This window comes from Podarcis melisellensis (genome assembly GCF_964234715.1).
Source record: "Podarcis melisellensis genome assembly, chromosome: 5".
NCBI classification, from domain to species: Eukaryota; Metazoa; Chordata; class Lepidosauria; order Squamata; family Lacertidae; genus Podarcis; species Podarcis melisellensis.
Window position 1 is genome coordinate 81,144,070 of NC_138537.1, and position 9,512 is coordinate 81,153,581.

Genomic DNA, 9,512 nt, shown 5'->3' on the forward strand with positions numbered 1-9,512 from the left:
TTTATGATGCTGGCAACGCACAAAGATATTTGGCACACAGAACACCTGCTAGCTGGTCTAGAGACACTTATAAAAAGCACATTTTGATATCCTGCCAAAATTCGACTCCACTGACCTTCCAGCAATGTAATAATAACAATAACACTAAAATGTCTGGGTAAATGGAAGTGAAGCGAAGCAACCGTGAGGTTGGCTACAGCTGAAGGCCGGACTGGCGGATATCCTTAAGATGTGGATTCTCTGACTGCTAGCTCACATGACCGATGGCAACGGAGAGAATTGTCTATGTCTGGCTCCCTCTGACAATGCGCTACAATCCCAGAAAGCTACAAGAATACAAACCTGGCACATGGCTGAAGGTGCCTCTGGAGTCCTTCCTGTGGCTGCTCCCATAAAAGCCGCTTTTCAGTTCAGCTTCAGCTTGTCTGTTGAACCATGCAAGGAGCGCAAGACTCAGCCAAATGCATTACTGAAAAATGAATCACTTTGCTGAATATTCAGTGTTCCATTGCTGTTCAGTGCTCCCCCCCCTCTCTCCCCCACCCCTCAGGCTGCTGCTTTCTTTGTCTTTGACCTTACAGCCCCTTTGGTCTCAATGACGTCACAGTGGTATACCTGTGATGGTGCCAAGGACACTCATAAACATCATCACATGGGTCACCACAGCCAATCAGACTGTCCTTGGTGCCGTCACAAATATACACTGTGAAGTCATTGAGAGACATCATACGCGTCACCTAGTTGCACCCTGAGGCCCTCAAGCCCTTCCCATGAAAATAACTTCACACTGACACGTAATTTTAGTTTAAGTTATTGTACAAAATTTAGGCCACAACTTTATTGATTACAGCAAAGTGAGCGGTGTTGGCTTAGGCATTGGCAACAGACTATAACTGACTCCTGCCTCTCTGTCTGGAAGTCTGAAAGAGTAAACACCAAACGAGGGAGCAACATTGATGAAGACCAGCGAAGCTCACCCCAGGGTTCCTGTGGTCCTGGCATTGCCTTAGCCCCTTAAGCGGACTTTGGACAAGATCCAGGACCCCCGGATTCCTTTACCAGAATACCCTTATTCATGGAGGGACAGGTGATGGCTGCACCTCCCCTCCCACACTTCAATAAGCCAATGCCTAACCACCAAACCTTACAAAGTTGTGACGATTGCTAAAGGGGTAGGCGAAAACCAAGTGGCTACATCAAATCTGCCAAATGGAAAAATTCCTACCCAGCCCCTGCTCCAAAGCAGGCGACCCAATCCAAAGCAAGGCCAAAGCAGCAGCACCTAAAATTAGGGAGGGAGGGCAGGTGTTCGGCAGCGTGATGCAAGTCCCCCCAGTTACATCGCGCAGCCGCTTTTATAGGCCCCGGGAATTGCGCCAACTGGCCCGATTGGCCCAAACAGCCTGGCACGATCCTGGGGCCCAACGGTTAAGGCTTGGTCCATGCCTGCCAACAACCCTCCCAGTGGGGGTGGCTTAGGGGCCCGTGCGCAACCAGGACCCTCATTAAGGAGGATCCCATCTCACAGGATCAAATGACAAGGAAGTCAAATGTGGCGAAGAACAGGGGGGACACTGGAGAAAGAAAATGCCACAAGGAGCAGCATTGAAACAACAGGGTTTCCCTTGTAATGAAAGCACTGAGAATTTTTGAAAAGGGAACATACTTTCTGAAACTCACTAAAAGCAACAGCACACATATTAACCCTCGTGATTCCCAGTGAGACTTCATCTTGTGCTGTAGCAGAAGAGTGGATCATAGAAACTTCCTTGATGTTTTATTTGTATTTGCACTTAATCCTGAAAAAAGAACATTGTCCTTGTGCTGGGTATGATGGGAATTGCAGTCCAAAACATTTGGAGGCCACCAGGTTAGCAAAGGTTGCTTTAGCCTCTCATCCATACGCGAAAGCGTAAGCATGGGTCTGCCACATATTCCACTTGCAGATGGTCTTAGGGACTGCAAGGGACTAGAATTCGGCCATTGGATCCTCTCCACAGAACTGGGATGTAAACTCCGTTCGCTCAGAACACTTCAATGTGTATTATTCAGAAGTGCCTACCAGCAGCTGCTAAGGACATCCCTTTGAGGAACAAAACTTTCCTCAAACTTAAAAACCCTGGTGTAGAAAGGGAATTTTGTGCCAGTATTAAACAACTTGTCAGCCAAAAATGAGAGACTGGGTGCGTAAAATGAGCACTTGCATGTTGGCATGACAAGGTCAAAGTGATTAATTAATTAATTAATGTATGCATTTAGAGCCCTCCTTACCAACAAGCATGTGAGCAGGAGTGCCAACTCCTGGGGGGCCGAGCCTTTCTGCCCCCCACCAATATTTTTTGGGAGGGGGCCGGGCCCTCCAATGTCCAAGAAAATTAGGGAGCCTGGACTATGTCCTCTGAGTATAATCTATGAAATGCAATGAGCAGCAGGAGTTTGTGCTACTCCTGAACAGTGGAGGAAGGCTTACTTTCCTGCTTGCTCTCTCACCACTTCATTCTTGTCCATTCCCTTGGCTTAGGAGGGAGAGTTTAAACAAAAATCTGTGTTTTCGGCAGGGTCCCTGCACTAGAATGGCAGCATCGCTTGGTCTGGATTTGACCTGAGGCACACACAGCTTTAATCCAAGCCCCTGTAGTATGGATCATCTCCAGCTGCAAGCACAGACACTCGAGTACAGGAGAAGAGAAGGAAAATGTATTTCATGGGCGTTCAGAAAATCACATCCTACGCAAGAAACACATAAAGCTTCTGAGGTTAGACGTGAAACCACTCTGTTGCCTCATTCATTTAGATTTATTTCACTGTTGCCTCTTTCTTGTGTGTTCCAGTTTAATACTATAAAACTCGGAACATTATCTCACTGGAAGAATAGCTGTCCTCCAACAAAATATCAGGAAAGAAGTGGTTTTTCAAATGTTTCCCCTTCTGTGAGCAAAAATAGAAAATGGATATGCTTTTTTAAAGGAAGAAGGGAAGAGAAGAACTTACATTTTCCAGGCAGTTCCACTTGTTGTTTTTATAACATCCTGTGTGAGTAGTAAATTTTATAACAACAGATGTCTGTTATTCCACATTAAATCTGTTTAAGGGAGGAAAACAAGATTGCACATTCTGAGGGCTCAGAGGATAAGAAATACTTCAACAAAGTAAGTATTCTCCCTCTTTAAGATCATATAATGGGGAAAACACTAGCAGAAATTCCATGAAGAGCTGTGTTCCTTGTGAAGTCTGAGTCATCTAAAGTATGCTTTTAAACAGTCTGGCTCTCGGGTTCTTTGTTGTATGGATAGAGTTGTAAGCATTGGCCATGCCCTTCACAATGCACTGATGCCTACAAATCCCAGAAGTGCAGCCTTGGAGCCAAATTGGTATTTCTAGAATGATGGAGAGGAAGCAACTAGGCCTGGTCTACACAAGGAACAGGTGAGGTGGTACAGTCCCTGTGACAGTACTCACCAGCATGGACTACTATTGCTTCGTGTTTTGCTGCCCATGGCAGCCATTTTGTGCTGGCACCCATGGCATTTTTATCAATATATGAGTATGGGAACCTCATGGGTTTTTTTACAAAACAAAACCAAATCAAAAGGACCAGGTACAGCTATTCTTGGAGTGCACCATTTCACAGTGCAGATGAGAGTTGCAGGTTCCAACAATCCTCCATGACAAAAACATAAACAAAGCTTGATATGTAGAAAGCCAGAAAGTCAGGGAGAGGACTGTACCAGAACTGTATTCTCTGTCAGTAACCAATCTCCTACATACACAGACATTTTGATAAAGCAAAGCAGAAGAGCAGTTTTCAAGTAGCCCTTAATTTTCAGATGAGATGAATGGGTTTAAGCTTCAGCAATACCAGTTTAGGCTGAATACCGGCAAATGTTTCTCAAGGGGTCATTTCAACACAGGTTTGGAGCTGGATGTGCATACAATGTACACCAGATAATCACTGCCCATTCAGGTCAGGTGTTTCAGACCTGTTTGCTCCATATCTACCTGCATATATGGAGACTTGGAGAACATAAGTGGCTTCATGGCATCACTGTGAGGACAACACAGGAGAAAGGCTACACCGGGGATTCTTTGTAGACTTGGGGTTTAAATTCAAAAACATTCAGCTATGAAGCAAATCTTGGAGGAGGGGATAAACTGAGGAGTGGCTTGATGTCCTAAGTGGATTAGTCAACTTCATGGAGGTCAGTGGGCGTTGGCTCTGATTGCAAAATTCAGCCTCCACATTCAAAGGCACTCTATCTCTGATTGCTAGTTACAGGGTAGGTAAACATGGCTATCTCATGCTTTGCTTGTGAGCTTCCTAGGATTACCTGGTTGGTCTGTTCTAGCAGAGGCAGTGCCTAAGTTGGCATGTTCTTAAGAGGGAGAAAATTCAAGGGGAAAGATTTTGAATATTCATATAGTACATCCACTTTACTTCCTAAATGAAGAATCCAAGAAAAGTCTGTTAAATGATAGAGGGATTATATAAAATGGAATGAGCATACTGTTTTTCTGTGATACATTATCATGAAACCTACTGAGAAAAATGTTTCCACCTAGCAAGCAGAACTGCAAACTATAATTGCAAACAGATTCTTCTGAAAGAACAAGGGAACATGGAGGGAACATATGAAAGTACCTGCTCATCACAGCAGGATCACACTTCACCATCTTCCAACCACCATATTCCGGGAATGTCAAATCAATTCAAGTCTCCTCTAATACAAACAATGCACATCATCAAGCTGTACTTATCTCGTTCTACCACTCTAATTAATTATCTTAAAACTATGCTTCCTGTGCCAGGCATCTGCTCCTCAAATAAAATAGGGTGATCAAAGCCTGAGTCATGTTTTTGCAGCGGTACAGGCTTTGTAAGCTGGTGCCCACGTGGTGACTTTGAATTGCGCGGTGGGCAGGCATGCTTTAGGGAACATCAGTTCACTCTCTGGAGGCAGGGTCTGCCAACAACGCCATCCATTGCCAGTCCCTTACATCCATCCCTATCCATCTGCACAATGTGGGGCGGGGGGGGGGGGAGCAGTGTGGACAGCATCAGAAGTATCCCCCCTTGCCAAAAACTGCAGTGTCATCAAAGAAAAAGAAAGCCCTGCTTTTTGAAGGCATCTCATTTGATTATTTCTGGTGCTGCTGACTCCAGGAGGGAAGACGTATGGTCACATTTGAAATGATCTTCAACCCTCATTACTGATGGGTGGGACACGGGTGGCACGGTGGTCTAAACCACTGAGCCTCTTGGGCTTGCTAGTCAGAAGGTTGGCGGTTCGAATCTCCAAGACAGGGTGAGCTCCCATTGCTCTGTCCCAGCTCCTGCCAACCTAGCAATTTGAAAGCACACCACTGGAAGTAGATACAGTCATACCTCGGGATAAATATACTTCAGATTGAGTGGTTTTGGGTTGTGCTCCGCGGCGACCCAGAAGTAACAGAGCACGGAGCACGTTTCTTCTGGGTTTTGCTGCTCGTGCATGCGCAGACAGTCAAAATGATCCCATTCACATCCCGAGGTACCACTGTAAATAGGTACTGCTGCAGCGGGAAGGTAAACAGCATTTCTGTGCGCTCTGGTTTCCATCACAGTGTGCTGTTGCACCAGAAGCAGTTTAGTCCTGCTGACCACATTACCCGGAAAGCTGTCTGTGGACAAACGCCGGCTCCCTTGGCAAGATGAGCGTCGCATGCCTTTGACTGGACTTAACCTTTACCATTACTGATGCTGAAAGTATTTTAAAATGTAAACTTTCCCATTTCCTTAAAGGAAGCATTTCCTGAGGTGTTTCAAACCTAGACCTCCTTCGTGCTTGTGTCCATATTTTAGAATTTGAGGTCCCCCCCCCCAATTCTTTGAGGTCAGTTAAGCCTCACTGAAGGTGGTGGCATGGACTGTTGCATGCCCATGGCATTGGGGTTCTGAATGATTCCAGCATAGCAAAAACATATTTAAGAACAAAGAAGGCAATAGCTAATTTGAAGAAGTAACATCTGTTGAGAAGGTACTAACTGGTCAGCATTTTTTAACACATCTTCAGGAAAGGAAAAAGGGTATAAATCTGAGTGGTGTGTGAAAACCAATAGGAAAGAACACTGAGGGTCATTGCATTTCCTAGATACCTTCCACATGCCATTGTACATCTCTGCTATAAGCTATAACCCCAATACAATTTCAAATAGCCTCCAACGTTTCTCCGATGAAAATAGGGATGCCCTGTTCCATCACCATCAACATCATTCCCCATTTGACTGGGCTGCCCCAGCAACTCTGGGTGGCTTCCACCATATATAAAAACATAATCAAACATTAGCCGTTAAAAAATTTCCTTACACAAGGCTTCCTTCAGAAGCCTTCTCAAGGTTATATAATTACTTATCTCCTTGGCTTGGGGGCTGCATAACTCCACACCCTCCAAAATTTATCTGTTGAAAATAGGGATGTCCTAAGGAAAAGAGGGACATTCCAGGATCAAATCAGAAACACACCTAATTGTGAAACACAGCTAATCTGTAAACTATTATTTAACTGGGATCAATCTGACACTGTTGTCAGATAAGTTACTTGTTTATTGTTTTTGCTGTTTACAGATGTATGAGAATTGAAAATATATATGCAGAGCGGCTGCTCTTATTAGACACCCCCCCCCAGCTTATTCTGTGGTTTTCCCCACTCATCTAGAGGGATCACCAGAGTAGGGCGTGATATGAAGGTAGGTGGTATATGTAGCTAATGGTTTCCAGCTAAACCTTTTATTAACACATGGATGTTTTGGCCTTCACAGGCCTTTTAGCACATCTCAGCTGGATTGATGATCCATGCTCCAATTTTTGCTTGTGGTGAAGTTGTACAGTGAGTGCCTCACAATGACATCAGCTAATAGGCAAATTCCCGTTGAGCTGAGTGCCAAAACCCACTGAAGTCCATGTTGGCACATGAAAAGGACTGTGCGAATTAAGGATCCTTCTTGCTCTGGGTTTGCATCCAGCATGATGCAATGTTCTTCCAGTGCCTGTGAGGTCATGTGCATAGCTTACTAATTTGAAGAGAAGGCAGGATACCCCACAAGCAAAGCAGCAATCAAGGAAGGGAAGCCATGAAACTAGATCCAACCACTCCGTTCAAGATAATTATTGGATTTTAACTCCGCTCAGAGAACTCGTAAAGGAATCATATGCCCACTTGACTGGTAAGAGCTCTGCCCCATCTAGGCCTCTAGCATCAACTACAGCCTCGTGGATTGGTTTACAGAGAGAATATAAAGGAATTCTGCTTGAACTTCACTTTATCCTAGTTGAGGAGCTTCACTTCGCTTAAGCTGCACGGCTCTCTTGTTCTCAAGACCTGGGTGCTTTCCTGAGCTATGCCTTCTGCCAGTAATACAAAAACTGCACCATTCTCCAAAGCCTTAAAAAAATCACCCTTTGGAAGGGTTTACACAGCTCTGCCTAAACTGCGATCAGTGACCAGAACTTGGATTAACAAGTAAATGAAATTCGGAGTGGCTATTGAAAGCTAACTGATCATGCATGCGCAGGAACTTGTTCTATATTCTGAGCCAGAAAACAAACTGTTGGTGACATGATGCCCGATTAGTGATACATCCAGACATGACACGTTGAACAAGGTCATAGTTTGAACCGAGCAATTACGAATTTAAGTGATTTCACAACTTAGAAGTCCCACATTTGCAGTGGTGGTAAGATGCTCTGAAGCATGTACATACTATTTTTTATTAATTAAGTGAGAGCAGTAAATAAATGAACATTCTCCATGTTGGGATGAAACAAAGAAGCATCTTCTAACTTTAAAGTGTTGGGTCTGCTCTGGCTAGAAATCTGAATGCTGTAATGTTATTACTGAGAAGTAAAGAACTTCTTTCAGTCAGGTATGAGAAAAACAACAATATTGCCTATCCGGAAACTTTAATCCACCCCTTTCAAGCATTGCTTGGCCCCAGGCTCCCATCCAAGGATGGAGGAGAATTTCATTTGGTCCACATCTTAAGTAAAGGAAACCCGTCCTAATTTGCAGTGCCCAGACTCCTATGATGATTGGAGCACAGTTAACAGCTTGTGCCCTTCTCCAAATTTTGCATGTAAACACATTAAAAATGCACATATTGTGGGGGAAATGCATCTCTCTCTTTTTGGAGGGGGTGTTTTTTAGTGGGAAATGTATGCAACTCTATTTTCCGGAAAATGCATACAAAAATGCATAAAATTTAAATGGAATCTTAAAGAAAAACACTCCAATCTTCAGAAAACAGGACAGAATGGACTCACAACTGAATGCATGCAAAATTAACAGCGAATGAAAGCAGGGTGTCCATCTCTAACCTCAGCAATCACTTCATTTATCCGTATCTCTCAAATATGACTCCTAAATCAGTAACTTTGGTGTGAAGTTTCAGAATTTCTTAAAAGAAATCCCACCCTTTCTTCACTTCCTACGAACCACAGTACAGACGGGCTACCTGTATGTGAACCCAATCTGTCCCAAGGGTACTCATTTATTTGTGTATTAGGCTCATAGAGCTCTAGGTCTCATAGGCTCAGAGCTGATTACAGGAACTTTCTGGATGTGCACATTTCTGTCCCACAAGGGCTCACGGTGTAAGCAATGTAATAATTAGAGGGCTTGGGGGATAAAGAGGCCAGCAGAATTAAAATTACATTTTATTCACATATCATTTTAAAAAAGTGATTAAGGAAGTTAGGCCCAATCCCCTGTTCAGGTGTGCTCTGTGCATTGGCTCTTCTTCAAGTGTGTTTGTTTTGTAAGGGAAGAATATCACCTGTGAGGAATGGGGTGCACTGAGGCTCTTCTGAGTGGGCTGTCACATTGTGAGATACACTGACTAGCTATGCAGGGAAGGGCCTTATCTGTGTGGTCCCCGTCTCTGGAACTTGCTCTCTTCAGAGCTCCACACGGCGCCAATGCTCCGTTCCTTTTCAGCGCCAACTGAAAACCCATTTGTTTGTCCATGTAGCTTTTGCCGGTTTGGTTTAGTAACTCTAGTCAGCTTTATGTAGATCATTTTAGATTTGGGTGTAAAAAGTTGCGTTGTCATTATTTTATTGCTTTTGTGGGATCATTCATACATTTCTATGCTGTTTTGTTTTGGGGGCTGCACCCAATCCTGAGATCGTTTGATGGAGGATGTGCTGAAAACGTTTTCAGTAAAACAAATTAATACAGACATAAAACAAGCTATTTTTGTTTGTTTTTGCAATTGAGATTTTTTTAAATAAAAAAATAATCCAATGGTTTTTGGTTTTGTTGGTTTTCTTGTTGAATCATTGGGTTATAACTATTCTGTTTTTATGTTAACCCCTTTGAGCCTGACAAAGGGAGGATAAAAATGTTTGAAATGAATAAAAAACAAGAACAAAGATGAATAAGAAAATTAAACCCATACCCATATTCTTGCAGACAATCATCCAGAACATGCCCACACTCTTCCTTAGTCTTATAAATGCTAACACACAACCTCACTTGA

At 43.6% G+C, this 9,512-nt stretch overlaps 1 long non-coding RNA gene across 1 annotated transcript; it reads left to right on the forward strand.

Annotated features, from left to right (window-relative positions):
- The first annotated feature begins 689 nt into the window (after nt 1-689).
- On the forward strand, nt 690-6,721 carry LOC309371270. Its single transcript, XR_014168994.1, has 3 exons — nt 690-794; nt 3,092-3,149; nt 6,601-6,721. It is a non-coding gene; the product is annotated as an uncharacterized lncRNA (long non-coding RNA).
- The last annotated feature ends 2,791 nt before the right edge of the window (nt 6,722-9,512 follow it).